At 33.6% G+C, this 15,343-nt stretch overlaps 1 protein-coding gene across 7 annotated transcripts in view; it reads left to right on the forward strand.

The window, feature by feature from the left end:
* Positions 1-3,236: 3,236 nt before the first annotated feature.
* Positions 3,237-15,343, forward strand: part of LOC116337124 (inactive dipeptidyl peptidase 10) — an 82,719-nt gene continuing 70,612 nt past the window's right edge. For 3 of the 7 annotated variants that reach the window (XM_031761457.1, XM_031761463.1, XM_031761464.1), the window contains exons 1-2: positions 3,246-3,547; positions 9,702-10,445. The gene's annotated coding sequence lies outside the window, so the exon portion shown is untranslated. Of the gene's footprint in view, positions 3,548-6,787; positions 6,883-9,562; positions 9,600-9,701; positions 10,446-15,343 lie in introns of those variants that run through there. The other 4 variants (XM_031761459.1, XM_031761458.1, XM_031761460.1 and 1 more) reach the window with 4 other exon arrangements.

Genomic DNA, 15,343 nt, shown 5'->3' on the forward strand with positions numbered 1-15,343 from the left:
ATTCATTCATTCACATTAAATTTAATCCATAAAAACTCAAAACGATGTGTTTTATTCAAGTGTGATATTAATCATTTCTTTTCAGCCGTTTTCATAATTCACATCAGTTGTTGGTTTGTATGACGCATTTTAATTGACCATGTTCGTGTGAATTTCAGTGTTATAAAAAAATCGATAAGAATTTTTTTGTTTTGTTTCTCAATACAACTGTATCATCGATATATTGTTTTTTGAAATTCCAAGCATGTGATATGTGTCCAATGCGGATATAATACATTTCGTTATTAATATAGACATGAAATAGCTTCAGTCTGCCCTTTTTCAGCCAATCATTATTGCAGACCAGGGAGTGATTTTATCGTTATGTGCTTTAGTCAAGCACGCACATTAGAAATATTAATCAACCGTTGCCGTGCTGCTCTATGTATATGATTTCTATTAACGCAATCTAGTAGCCGTAGGACCCTGTAGCTTGTCACAAACAAACCAACCTCTTTTTCATTATACAAAATGCAAGTAAATTGTTTGTGAGTAAATATGCAAATGCGTATGTATGCCAAAAATTTTGAGCGTTGTGACATCATGGTTGAATAACTTCATACATTCGTGACACTGTGTTTTATGTCACCGCTAGAACCATCAATTTAGATGGTTTGTTACGTTTTATTCGAGAATTGTGCTAGTTTTGCTTTCGACTTGACTTTGTGAAAATGACGTGCGATAAGTCACACTCGATTCAATTGTGAATACTCCTGAGATATATGCGTTTGTACAATAAAAATGACATTATATTTCAATCATGTGAAGCGGCAAATTCAATTACACTTTGATATTTACGACAATTTCGTTCAAGTGATTTTGCTTCAGCCTATTGAACATTGATTTTACAATCAATACTGGCCGCAAGACAAAACTTATGAAAACTTTTAAACCAATTAACCGCTTGCAGTTGATAAACTACGAATCTACAAATAGTATAGATGGTAACTCATTTGGCTATGATATATATTAGGGTGGGTCAATTTTTATAACGTGCCGATATGAAAATGCCTGGAGTGGCTATGAGATCATGTAGGGGGCACCACATGGGGCACCATTTAGAAAAAGTAAGTTTTATTCGAGTAATAAGTGTTTTTTTGTAGCCTTCTGTGGGTTATGTTTCATTTTACGCTCATTATCATTCAACAATAAAAAAACACATGTTATAGCACATTCTGAATAATATTTTTTGACTTTCGAAAACAGTTGCGAATAATTATGATGCCTGGTGGCATCGAAACAAATGTTTGTCTCGCGCTCAAGTATTTTATATATTAAAATTAAATGACTTTAAAGATTATTTTGTTTTTATTCATTAGTTATAGTCGTTTATCACTCCAAAACAATAGTAATTCAATAGTAACAAAGAAACGTTAATCACTTCGACAGCTGCATGAGTCAGAGGAGAAAGTACCGGCGAAATAAATAACAATAGTAGCTGCATTCGTAATGTTTATAGTCAACTATAAAGCAATTGTTTAGAATTATTATCTTTCTTTGGATATTAATTTTCAACTTTTTCTCCAGATATATCTGGATGATGATTTGATACCATTGTTACAAATGAATCATAAATCTATATATTGAACTAACTCAAATGAAGTCTAGTTAGAAAAATTGTTTCTTATCTTTACAAATACTGTCAATTTTATTAAATTTTGATAAGTTTCTTATCGCTCGAACGATACGCTGACTCGAGTATTTACTATTCTGTTTAACAAAGTTCTAACGAACCATTTTATCAATCCTCATACGATCATCGATAAAAATAGAATAAATTGCTTGTTTTTATTATTTTTCACATTATTCTTGTTAGTTTTGAACTTAACGGCTTCAAAAGCTTTAGCTTAGAAGCTTTGCAACGAGGATGGAAGCTTCAAAACCTAAATGCGATGAGAAATCGTTGAGGCATCAAACAAGTAACGATTTTTCCCCAAAAAAAACAACCAAACCATAATGTAAGTATAAAATGAAAACTATTACAAAATAAATGCAACGATAATGAAAAAATTCTGGATATAAACGAGTTGAATGCATTAAATCTTGAAATATTCACAGGAGACTTATTATTTTTCACAATATGATTAATTTCTTTGATAGGACTTTTTTTTTTGTCTAGCACAGAATGGAATAAAGTGAAAATTGCATCTGAAAAATGCAGAAAACAAAAAGAAATGGCGAAGTCATAAATACGTTAACGACGGAATAAATCCTTTCAAATTTAAATATGAGTTCAAGGGAAAAAACTTTCGAAGAAGTGCACTTGACTACGTTCTAATATTAAGAGATGGGCGATAATATTTGCGAAAGCAACATTATAAATACGCAAATATAAAACGAAATTACATCATACATTTTCCTAAGTATAGATCGTCTCTCTCACTTTCCGATGTTTTGATGCTGAGTACGTAGCCAACGGCTTTGCATCTGGATGCAGCAGCAAGCTGTTATAAGCGCTATGGATGTTAATGAAGTATGCATGAGACATAAAAAGTTGTCTTTTTTCACTTCTCTTGATATCAGCCGTTTCTGAGTAAATAATCTCGATTGACTTAGCCTAATTTCTGAAAAATTATAATGCATATGTGAAAAACATTCCTGTAAGAAATCATTGAATTCATAAAAGAAATAAAAATACGAGGAATAATATCACTGAGTACTTATTTTCTATTTTATCGCGTATAGCGCGGGCGATATAGAGTTTTCTTCGAATAATTCAAACCGGCTCCATTTAGCTGATACAGACACCAAAATACGTTGTTTAACATTTCAAATATTCGAATAGGATGTTTTAAATATGTAAACATTCATTGATGGTACATTTTGCATTTGAAATTATGGGCAAATTATATTGCCAGCGAATTTTTTATTGTTTTTTATAATGAATTTCATGAAATTCACTTATCAATCTATTTTTTGGGATGAAAACATTGATGTCTAACATCGGATCTAAATGATTTGCGATAAAATAAAAACTGTTTACAATTCAATCGTATTCCTGAATTCACTCATATTGTGAGCAATAAACCGTCTCCATTAAGTTGATATCAAAACCCAATGTGAGGAAATCGCAAGCGTGTGAATACCAATACAATGATAGCGTATAGTGTTGTTAGGCATTCGCAAAAACGGTAAAGTCAGAGCTGAGTGACTGGGTTGAACACAAAAAATTCGCATGAAGCGTTCAGTCCCGGATTGACTGTCGTTTGAATCAGAGATTCATACACCGGTACACAGACTCAAAATATTCTTCAACGTGAGTTTGTCTTTGCGTAAACGCTGTTGTCTGCACAGAAAAGGCAGCTAAAAAAATTCAACAAAACTAATACGTTTGCATAGATATTTGTTAATTGACTTCGAATTAATGGCGATGCATAAAAATGTTAAAATATCAAAAGTGAAGTAAATGGAAGTGAATGAACGCAAATAGCTTGGGACAAACAAAATCATTGCATCTTGTGCGAGAAGTAAAAAAAAAAGAAATACCATTCGGTTGAAAGATCAAAATGTAAGAAGAATGGAAAATACGTGTAACGAAAATTATATTGGCCAAAAGAGAGAAAAAAACAGGCGATAGAAATGAGAAAAGTAGAAGAGAGTTATGTGCGTTCGCTGAAGTTTTAGCTGAATAAAATTGTGTGTTATAGTAAAGCATAAGAACGCGCATCAAATTCCCTGATAGCACAGCAGCACCTTTACCGTTACCGAAATGCTAACAAGAAAGCAAAAAAAAAACGTACACAGAGAGGATAATAAAAGATTTTCTCACACACATGGTTCCAATGTTCGCATTTTTTATTCAACATTTTCACATATATTCGCTTTTGCTTTTGCACTGTTTATGTGTTGTGAAATCCGTCTGAAGAGGGTGCGTGTTCGCATATTTGTGCTTATGTATGTGATTTGAAAAAAGTGGTTTGAGAGAAGAAGAATAAGAGGAAGAGAAAATGAAACATTTTCTCGAGCTTTCACAAAATCACTCATTTTATTCTCGTTTTGATTATCATCACATAAATTCAAAATCGAAATAATGCATTGCTGATTACCTGAACACCAAACCATCGACGAACGATGGGGAATTTGCGGGATTTGAGCATCCATCATTTATGGGCTTTGGTTAAATTTTCAGCTCACACATCAACTCTGAATTGAAATTAATTGTCCATGGAATTATGGTTCGTGTGAGTGTGTTTCGAAACACATGAATACCAGTTTAGCAAAGAAAATTCAACATGTTTCGTGTACCGTTTTCCGAAATTTGATAATTTGAGAGTGTTGTCATGTGTTAAGCTTTGCTCATTCAACCCGAAACTCTGTTCGTTGAAAGACTTTGACCAGACAAATAACCATACCTATCAGCAAGAATAAGATTTAACACGTCAGATGATGCTGCTCTTGAAATGGGATATTACTTTCTCTTTTTTTATTAATATGGATTAAATAAAACCGAATTTGATGAAATGGGTTTTCAATTTCATTGTGGAATTAATTTTTAACCCATTTTTTTGGTATGCGTTTTCAAAAGAGGTCACAAAAAACTAAAGTAATATTGAGTTGTTTACTGCTCCTTAAACCAACCAACATTCGTACGTTGTTATCATTGCGTAGAACTTTTTTTTTGCTCCCAATTCAAGAGGAAAACATTTTTTTTCTTCTATCTCAATATTTTTACTAAAACGCAGACATTAGGTTTGAGCTATGGATATAGCGGCTGCTATTTCATAGCCGCTATTCATAGGCGCTATTTAATTCGTGTGCTGTTTGTAACACCGAGTAGGAATAGCCTACTATTCTTTTGTACATTTGAATGTGAGTAGGAGAGAGATGTAGAAAATAACGCACAATATGCATAAATGCATTAAAACGAGATAAATAGTGCCTATGAATATCGCCTATGAAATGACAGCCGCTATATCCATAGCTCAAACCTAATGTCTGCTAAAACGATTAACTTTTTTCCTATCACATCAACTTGTTTTTCTGCCTTCTTTGTCTTTTGCATTCCGGTCGATTTTCTTTCTTGCCGTTTTTCATCATTTTTCTCTCGCTTTCTCTTCACTATTTAACTTTCCCGAAATATACATATACGTTCGGTGCCTTTTCCATTTGAATTATTTGCTAAAGTTATGTTGCCAAAGTCTTGAATTATAGTCAAAGAGAGAAACAGCGTAGAGACACAAGACGACCGAGTGAGCTCAAAGAATCTAGCAATTGTGAAGAGTGTTTTCGATGTGCGCGTACGCACAATATCTCTTCTTTTCGGATGAATGGTGTACCGACCATTTGTGTATATTCTCACATGACACTGTGCCACTGTGAGTGAACCGAACATGTTCTCGAGCCCGTTGAGGAGATGCTTTTTCCGTTTTTGTGTCACATTCATCTCGGTAGTGGTGAGAGTGAATAAAGCAAGGCAAAGAAAGAGAAAACTCTTAATGGGGAGCACATTATGAATTTTACTAAACATAAAGTGACGAGGCATTGTGCGTGCAAACACGGTAGCATTCAATATCAAGCATACCATTCGAACGTTCCGTATGTTTACATAAACCCAAAATCAAACCCGAAAAAAAGCATTATACATTTTCCAAATTATTCAAGAGAGTTGTGTTTTATACACATGAACATGCACACATACACCGTACGCACTCTCAAAAACAGACATGTAGCACATAAAGCGTTCGCAACCAGTATCAACGGTCTCTGTATTACATATATGCCCATTTACATGAGATAAACCCTCAACGCTACTGCTTTTTCAATATACCAGAAGCAGTACAGCACAGGCACATACACAATTGTTTCTTCCGTGCAAAATGCCATGAATGGAAAATGAATCCAACTGAATCGAACAAATAGCATTTCAGCAGAAAAACGAGACGAATAATACACACATTTTAATCTATGGAGAGAAAAGAGAGAAAGTAAATAATCGCATTTCAAGTGAATTTATCGGCAAACAAAATCTAAGCCTAAAAGTGCGAGGGAGAAAGAAAGAGAGAGCGGTTCCTTTCCGAAACGTATTCGTATATTTATCATTGGACTAACGAATTCGTATATTTTCCTCAAATCATTCCATATTTAATGATATTCAAAATAGTAAAATTGAAAATGTTTTCGCACAAGGATTTTTGTTAAATGGCTCTTTATATTAACGGTAGTTTCATAATTTCGATTTCAGTTCATTGTACTTTATTCGGAGCTAAATGGATTCGAATTACAATGGATTTTCGAAGTAAAATTGCTTTCAAATCAATACATATAGTATATTCATAGTGGAAAAGTGTTTTTGCTCATTCAAAAAACGTTTGATTAAATATGTGCATGGTCATTGAAATATTTGCAAAACTAAACGTGAAATTTGTCGTTGTGTATAACATTGAACATTATAATTAGGAGAGAAAAGTGCATACGTACGTAAACGCGTTACCATCGCAAACAAATCGAAAATGTTGTTAGCGGTTGATTTTATTGTTATTTTCATTCCAATTAATTTTTTTGTGATATCACAAAAGTGCTTTTTTTATGCAGCGACTCCATTTCGAATGTTTCTCATTTTCGTTAAGTGCTTTTCGATTATTGCTATTATTGTTACGATGTAGGAATGTGTCTGTCTCAATATCAGATTAATTGTTACGGCAAAATGCATTTTTCCCTTCTTCGAACATCATAAGCACAGGATAAAAAAAAAAACACACACACACACTTTTCTTGAACGTCAATGGCACTTGTGATGCTTAAGTGCAGTGTGCATATACCGAACATTACGCTTAAGGATCGGCAGCAATTACGCAAAATACTCGCTTATTTTTTAATTGCGTTTTTTTCTGCAACTTTCATAACGTAAGTGCAAGTGATTTGTAAGTCTCTCATTTAAAATGGTAAATAGAGGTATACGAATGGATTCAAAAATGACACAGTTTCATCGTAACATCAATGGTATTGTCAAGTAACCCGTTGCAATTGTTACAGGCAAGCTACCACATTGCATTCGATAAATGTAAAAGTGAAATGTTTTTTTTTAAATGCAAATTTACGACCACTCCTTGGTAAAACACTTGTTACAAGCAACGAACATTTTCACAACGAGCACACTCAACACTGTATACGTTTCGCCCGAGTAGCACTTTGGGTGCATTTTGGCAGTGGCAAAAGTGATACGTTTGCCATTTAGTACAAAACATTCAAGAATTTACAACGATACCAAAACACATATTTTTCATGAATCTTAAAGTCATGGTGCTTGCGAATGAATAGCGTGCAAAATTGCACAAAATAAATGGCCAACTATCAGAGAGTCTCTTCTTAGCTTGTTGAACATTGTCACCTTTCCAATGTTGAAATGCATTTGAATATATAGCATCATATACAAATGAAGCCACACAACCGAGCCAATTCAGCTCATTTACTGCAGAGCAACTGCATCAGCCGAAATTTTGTTAATATTCAATTAAATATTCAGCAAGTGTACTTGGATCTAATGAGTGTTTCAGCACAAATTCATCAAATCCAGATGGGTGCGGCAATGAAATACAATTAAATTGTACATTTTGTAATGAATTACATGTACTATAAAATCCAAAAGTGCCATACATTTGATTTATTCGATTCAGACGGAGTGCACTAACCATAAGTTGTCATCAATGTAAAACAAAGTAAATTTTATTAGGCTATTGAGTTTGAAACGATGGACAGTATACATTTTCCATGCGTGTTTACATTTGGATCTGTGTGCAAAATTTGATTGTTGTGGCTTATCACAACGACAACGACAGTGCGGTAAAGTCCCGAATTTTACAATCAAATTCAAAGTAATGCCAAACACCCAAAATAAATAGTGGCATTTCCATTTCATACAAAAAGCTAATAAGCTAAGGCTGTTTTTCATCATTTTTCGTACACTCATTTGGGAAAATTCACTCAAAATTAAATTGAATGGAAAAATGTTTCTGCGGGCGACAAACACAAACACAAAATAAAATGATGTACATTCAAATTAAGTTTACAATTGACAAATGTAAAAAATAAATCAAATGCTTTCAATGAAGAAAATGTGTAAACATGCCAAAAGCAAAAGTGTTCTATTTTCAGCTCGCTGAAAAGTTACAAATTTTGCCAAAATCAACTGGGATCTCTCTCTCTTTCTCTTTCTCTCTGTTCAGTCAATATTTAAATAAATTTCATCACAATATTTATCCATTGGAATTTCATGGAAGAGGAAACTTGTGGCGCTGTTGAACAAAATTTGCTTGAAATTTTTCGTTTAATTAGGTCAAAGTAACAATTCACTGAATATTTCATAAGATTGCCACAATATATTTTTTTCTTCAACCGATGAAAAAGAACTGGGTGAACTACTACATAATTCCCATTGGTTGTCGATGTAAAACATAACTTTCGATTCGTTTAGCGTATTTTTCGATGAATATGCAAAAAAAATTGCCCAGAATATTTCGTTTTCTCTTTGCGTTATTCATTTCCAAAGTTTTTATGAAACACATAGATTACAATCATACTTCACATACGATGAAACAACGATAGACTTGGCCATTCGAAGCTTCTGTTATGAAACGGAAAATAACTTTTCCTTTCCGGTGCTGCGGGGAATTTTTTTCAAGAAAAAAAAACCTCGACAAGCTAGAAAAAAAGTTGTTTATTCTTTTGACTTTGTTCATAGTTCACATAGTAAAAAATGGTTTTAATTAAATTTACAACCTGATTGCTTCGGCAAGTTTGCCATACATTGCAATATCGAGAACCAAATCAAGTATACTTACCATAAATACAAATCGGGAGAAAAAACAGAGAGGCTCCATGCTCTTAAGCGGATTAAAAACACAATGAATGATAGTAAACGAGATCGATTTTGTAAAGAAAAAATTATGTTGCCAAATATTGGCATCCAATTAGAGCAACTGATTGTTTCGGTATTCGGTGTTTTTTGTTGCGCAAAAAGTTATCTACCAATATCGAAAACCAAAAGTAATAAACAGATAAATGTTGAGCAAAAAAAACGGTATAAATGAGAAAAGTTCGAACAGCATAAATCTAAAAAAATTGATTAATGATCAAGACTTTTGAACGCAGAGCATTCCCATTGAAAGCGACTTTCTCACATTGACACAGACCCATACACACAATAATAGATTTATTATCTCAATCACTACAATATCATTTGTACCAATTTTCGATCGACAAGTTTTCAAACTTATTTTCTTCAAAGTGTTTCTTCCGAAGATTATCACTAAATTTATATGTGCTGGTGTTCTTATCGTTAGTTGAAATTAAGGGGACTTTTTTTAATGTGAAATCTATTCAATTTGGGAGTAGTACTTTTGCAAATCCCGAATTCTTTTTGGAAGCATAGGATATGATCTAAATCGTACGTTTATCTTTCGCATTCAGTTTGCCGAAAATGCGCATGTGTAGTTTTACTAAAAATACCAGGAATACTGTCATTTTAAAATTGAATGTTCCAAATGTTGGGAACAAAGGTTGATGGGTAGTACATAGAATTCCTGCTTTTCGATTTTTCTCTCCACTTGACAAAGATGCACCAGGTGAATTCGTTGTGTAGACACAAAGGACTAAATTTACTTTAATTTCAATGATATCGTTTCCATTTGTCTTTCTTCCACTAAAGCATTCTTATTTATTTGCAGAGTGGTGAATCGGCAGGGAATTTCCCAAAGTGAGCATTTGGTTTGAAAAAGGATTTTCAACAGAGAACACAACCCAAATTCCAACATTAGCCAACAAAAGCAACTCAGCAACCAAATTTCAGCGATTAAAATACCAAAAGAAACAAAATTTTGAATAGCAAACATTTACAAACCCAAATAGTATCCAAATACAATTACAGTGTAAGCTATATGCGTGTCGAATTTAATCTGTTGTAATCGCGCTAGCACGAAATATTTTATCACTATCAGAAGATTGTAGTCGGAAAAACGGCCCGGAACATAGCATTTCAAATTAAACATTCTACTCGAAAAAAAAAAAAAATTTAAAATATTTTTAGAAAAAAACGTATTTTTCTGTCTCGTTATGTTTCCATTGAGTTATGCACGTTTGAATGCAACAAATTCAGTGATTTGAAGGAGAGAGTATGTGTATGTGCGGTGTGTGCGTTACAGATTTATAGTGGATAAGTTTTTTTAGTGTGTTTCGAGTTTAAAATTCGTGATTTAGCTCGTTTTGTGGTTATTTCAACTGGTTTGTGTAGTTCTGTCTGTCGTCGTTCCTCACCGAACTTGATGTATTTTTAATTCGTTTGGTTCACCTCGAAAATTACACGATTTCAACACTGTGAACGAGAGTTTTCTGCCATTTCGCTTGATCACTCACTCTGTCTAATAAACGTGTGAACATTGAAGGTGTTTTTAATGTGCACAACGATATTTACGGTAAGTTTACAACGATTTTTTTTACTTACGGTATTTTTGTTCTCTTTTACTTTCGCAATGCGAGAGTAGTTTTAATTTATGAATTTAGCGGTGGGAAAAAAATGAATGCTCACATTCAATATTTAACGTTTTAATTAAAATTGCTCACTTTTGCGGAAATGAATTGAACCACTGGGTTTATTTGCAAAAAAAAAAACCATTAACAGTACATAAACTGGTGTCCGAACGAACTTTGTTCAACAAATTGTGAGTAAGAAAAAATCACACAGCATTAATCTGAATAAAATATCATTGCATATGAAACGAATGTTTCAGCAAAACCATTTGTCTATTTTGATTGCTGAAAAAAAAAAAAAAAAAAAACAAAACAAAAAACGAAAACACTTGTTATACAAATGAGAAAACACTCACGATGATAAAAAAATCCGTAAAAACATTTCCAAATGCCGTGAGTGTGAAAATGAACAAGATAATTCACGTAAAATACTCATTATTCGATGTTCGAAATTGAATAGGACTATTCGATAAAATAAATGTTCGGAATCGTATAAATTTCCCCCTTCTTTATTCTCTCTCTCTATCTCATTTTTTTTCTCTGTGCAAATAACGAAACAGAAAAACGCTGACGGAAAAAAATAGGCGTGGAATTTGAATGTAGTGAATCGTGATCGCCAAAAAAAAGTATCGGAAAAAAATCATGACAAATTTCTTTTTCCATCGTCGCACGTATCGACAAAAACTGAAAATTGAGAATAAATAGTTTCGAATTTCCAACGAACGAACGAATATTTATTTTGTTGTTGCGAAGGGTGAGCATCGTAAATACCAATAAAATCGATGGCAGTTATACGTGCATGGCTTTTTCATTGAAGTGTAAGAGAGAAGCTTAGAGAGATTGCGCTTTCATGTCTCGTTTAATTAATAAGCACTTGTACAACAAGACAACTGGCGAAAATCGTTTAGAACGTAAATTCGAAGCATTTAAACGACTCTGTATCACATTTTCGTCATCGACATGTCCGAAAATTGATACTGAAATTGAAGGAAGCGTGTGTAAATATTTGCTCATCCAGAAACTGGTAACATTGTTGAACCATATAACCAAATATGGAATTGGATACACATCAAATGATATCGTTACACACGGAACTTTTTCATTTAAACGTTACGCTAACACCCGGCCCGAACCATGGATAAAGTGAAAAAATAATCTGTCAATTATTTGTCTTGCCATATGAGGCGTGATGATGATCGATTTGTTGGTCATCTCCCCCTCCATTTCTCTTATGTTTTAAATCTATGAACTAAATTAGATAAATACATGTTCCACATTCAATGGATTATATTTCATCGGTTCGATTCGGTTGCGTCTTATTCAAATCCAACAACAGATCTGGCAATTTTGTTGAATATTTGATTTCTCGATATTAATTTGCATTCTTTGAATCGAATGAAAAATAGAAGGGGAAAAAACCTGAGGTTCATTTAAAATTCATGGAAATTCAATTGTCGTTGTCAATATGCTATTGATTGACATGCTATGCAAATAGCTGGAATACAAACCGCACTCAAATTTGAATGGTTTGATATTTAGATTGAGACTCTTTGTTGTTTGAGTATTTCCATTACTTTATTTTGTTATTTTTGGTTTTGTTTTTGGACTAAGTGATGCGAAAAATATTCAATTCCAATGTTGCAATCACCATGATGCGGTGCCAATACGCCAATTTTGACTTTCATCTCTCTAATTCGATTCAAAAGAAATTCATATCAATCTCGTTTTTTCTGTCTGTCACAAAATCCATCATGTCAACTTTGATTAACCCAGTCGCTTGAATCTTACATGAAAGATAAACCATTTATGCAAACACACACGGCGCAGAGTCAAAAAAAAATTGTATGCTGTGACACCCTTGAATCTTATAAAAAGTCATGCGACAGACAAATGAAGAAAGAACGTCGTCATTCAATTCAGACATATAGCCGAAAAAAACACAGTCAAAATGTGTCTGCTTTTACGATTCTTCAATTGCCAAGTCAAAAACAAGAAAGAAATCCGGGAGAGGATGACAATTTCGATTGCTTTTTTGGCCTGCCTCTCATTTCCATTTATGCTCGCTATTTAGCCTCAGTGCATTTTTTCCACTTTTCTCTGGATTGAACTTTGGCCACTGATGTATGTATAGTATGTTACAGTGGCAAAGGGAACAAAAAAGCATCTTCTTATGAATATCTTATGTTCATAATGTTGATGATACACATATATTGATTTGATCGCTGTCATCTCATATTACATCGCATTAACTTCCTCAGCGATTTTTCTTCTGTTTGCTGAAATGCCGCAGAGTCATATAGTACGGCACAAAGCTTGCTCACGCGCCTCAATACAATTTTATGTCATGTGTTGAGAGCGTTTGATGCTTGAACGTGAACACAAGTGAAATGTGCGCTTAGACAATTTGCCCAGCAGCAATACACTGAAGAAAGAAATGTCATACACTATTGTATATGCCATACAAAATACAATACAGAAACGACAAAAAACCCAGGCGACAACCCCCACTGCTTTGCTTTATTCTTGAGAGGAAAAAAGAGAGAGATAGAGAAGGTATACTTTCGTTTTCGTTATGTACGCTTTTGTAGGGAAAATCGAAATCAACAAAACTGTCTCTTTGTTTTCCCCCCGTCTGAAAACGTCGAATAGCTTGTATTCGAAATGTGTTTGTGTTGAAATTGAGACATATGGCATAGTCTGTTTTGCCAATGTATAAAGAAAAACGAAACGTTTCTTTTTACTAAAAATGTGTGTTCATTCATTTTAAAACCGAAATAAATGCTTTTACAAACGATTCAATGTGAACGAGATGTTGGCTCGTTTAGCGTAAACTAAATCATTCGACCATAGAACCAAAAGTATCTCTGGTAATCCAGCTCTTAAAATGCCTTTGCTCTTATATCGAACATTTGCTACTGCGCATCTCATCGATAAAAGATGTGGCGAATGCAATAGTTATGAAAGAGAAATGACCGTAAAAGATCCTGTTTGTCTTTATATAAGAGAGCACAGAGGCACAATTTTCAACGACAAAAACGTCCCCAAGCAACTCATGCACAACAACACAATAATATAAACGCACATAACAAAACAGTTGATTTCACCACATTTCAATTTAGTAAATAATCCCACTTTGATGCTTTAGTTTAGTCGTGTGTGTTTGTGTGTGTGTGCGGCGAAGAGAAACTTTTTAAGACTATAAAACGTCGATAAAAGCTCACTTCACATGAGTATTGGCTGTGCATGCCAAAATCTAGTGAGAATCATCATTTTCATTTTATCGTGCGAAAGTGAAATACTATCATATAATAGGAAACTAGATTTGAAATGAAGAAAATGCGACATCGTTGTCTGCAAATCATGTCGCAAGTGAATTCATTTTTCCAAATGGATCTTTTTCGTAAGCAGGCGGGATGTAATGACGATAGAAGATAATCTTTCAAATAGAATTTATTATTCGACAATAAAAATGAGGTACAATCAAATTCAGCGACACAACCGAGCTTTTGTCGAAAAGTGCAGAGTTTATTTTCATTTTGTAAGTGTTTTCGAAAAGTTTTCGTCATTAACGTCAATATACAATCACATTCGGTTTGGTGCGAAAACTTAAATGTTGCGTATGTCAATGTCATCATGTTTGTATTTAACCTTGGTCTCTTCTCTTTGTTTCGTTTTTCGGTTTCACTTTCACCTAGTTACACAGTCAGTCTTAGTAAGCTAGAAACAGCAGAAAAACTATCTGATAGCAAGCAGCTTAAAACTACAACACCAAAATAAATAAAGTTGGTCTCATTTCAATGGAGATGAGCGAGAGATGGTGAGGGCGAAAGAATTGAATTTAAATTTAAATTTTTGTCTCATTTGCCAAAATAAGAACATTATTGCCGCAACTCTCTCTCGCATGAGAACAGTGTTTCATATATCTCTATCAGTATCCGTAAGATAACTGAGAGGGATATATTCAGCCAGATATGACACTGTCTAAATTAGACACTGGAGATGGTAAGCGTGTCTAATGCAATTTTGACACAATTTTGACACTCATATCTGGCTGAATATATCCCTCTCAGTTATCTTACGGATACTGATAGCGATATATGAAACACTGCATGAGAATGCATTCTCTGTATGTCTGTGTGTTTTGTGGGAATTACAAACTATGTGACGTCATTTCAACCAAGAAAATTGCCACGAATCTTGATTCAGTGGTGCGCTTCTGCTCTTTCTATATTTGCAAATGCGTTTTATGCACAAACATGGAATATCTTATTCCAATTGCATGTTAACGGAAATACATGGAATGAAATTCATTTTTAATATACAATAAATCTAACCAAGCAACCTACACTGCGCAATTTATAGCGAGACTGTTACAATTTTTGTATCTTTTTTCTAGTGCTGAGAATCGGTTTAGTGCCAAGAATATAATCCACATTTGGATGGACAGTGAATTGCATATTTGCTCAAACAAATTCATTATCGTTAGACAACGCAATAAAAATGTAAAACAAAGCCACAACCATTCAATTTTATGGGGCACTTCTTTCCGATATATTAAAATCAAATTGCACAAAATATGAATAAACTCGCAAATTTCATATTATCCCCATCTCAATATATCTGTATCTGTGCAATCTGAAGGGCAAAATAATAAAAAAAATTGCTTTCAAATTTAAAAACGAGCCCACAGCGAAAGCTTAACACGCACTACATGGTGCAACCATTGGAAATTATTGTTATTGAATAATGAATATATTGGTTTGACTCTAATTTTGAATGCTGCATTACGAATGTGTGAGTGAGACACATTTTCTATACCTCTTTTATTTTTCACAATCTTGCT

This window comes from Contarinia nasturtii, unplaced genomic scaffold (genome assembly GCF_009176525.2).
Source record: "Contarinia nasturtii isolate CC-2019 unplaced genomic scaffold, AAFC_CNas_1.1 Cnas_scaffold_220, whole genome shotgun sequence".
NCBI lineage: Eukaryota > Metazoa > Arthropoda > Insecta > Diptera > Cecidomyiidae > Contarinia > Contarinia nasturtii.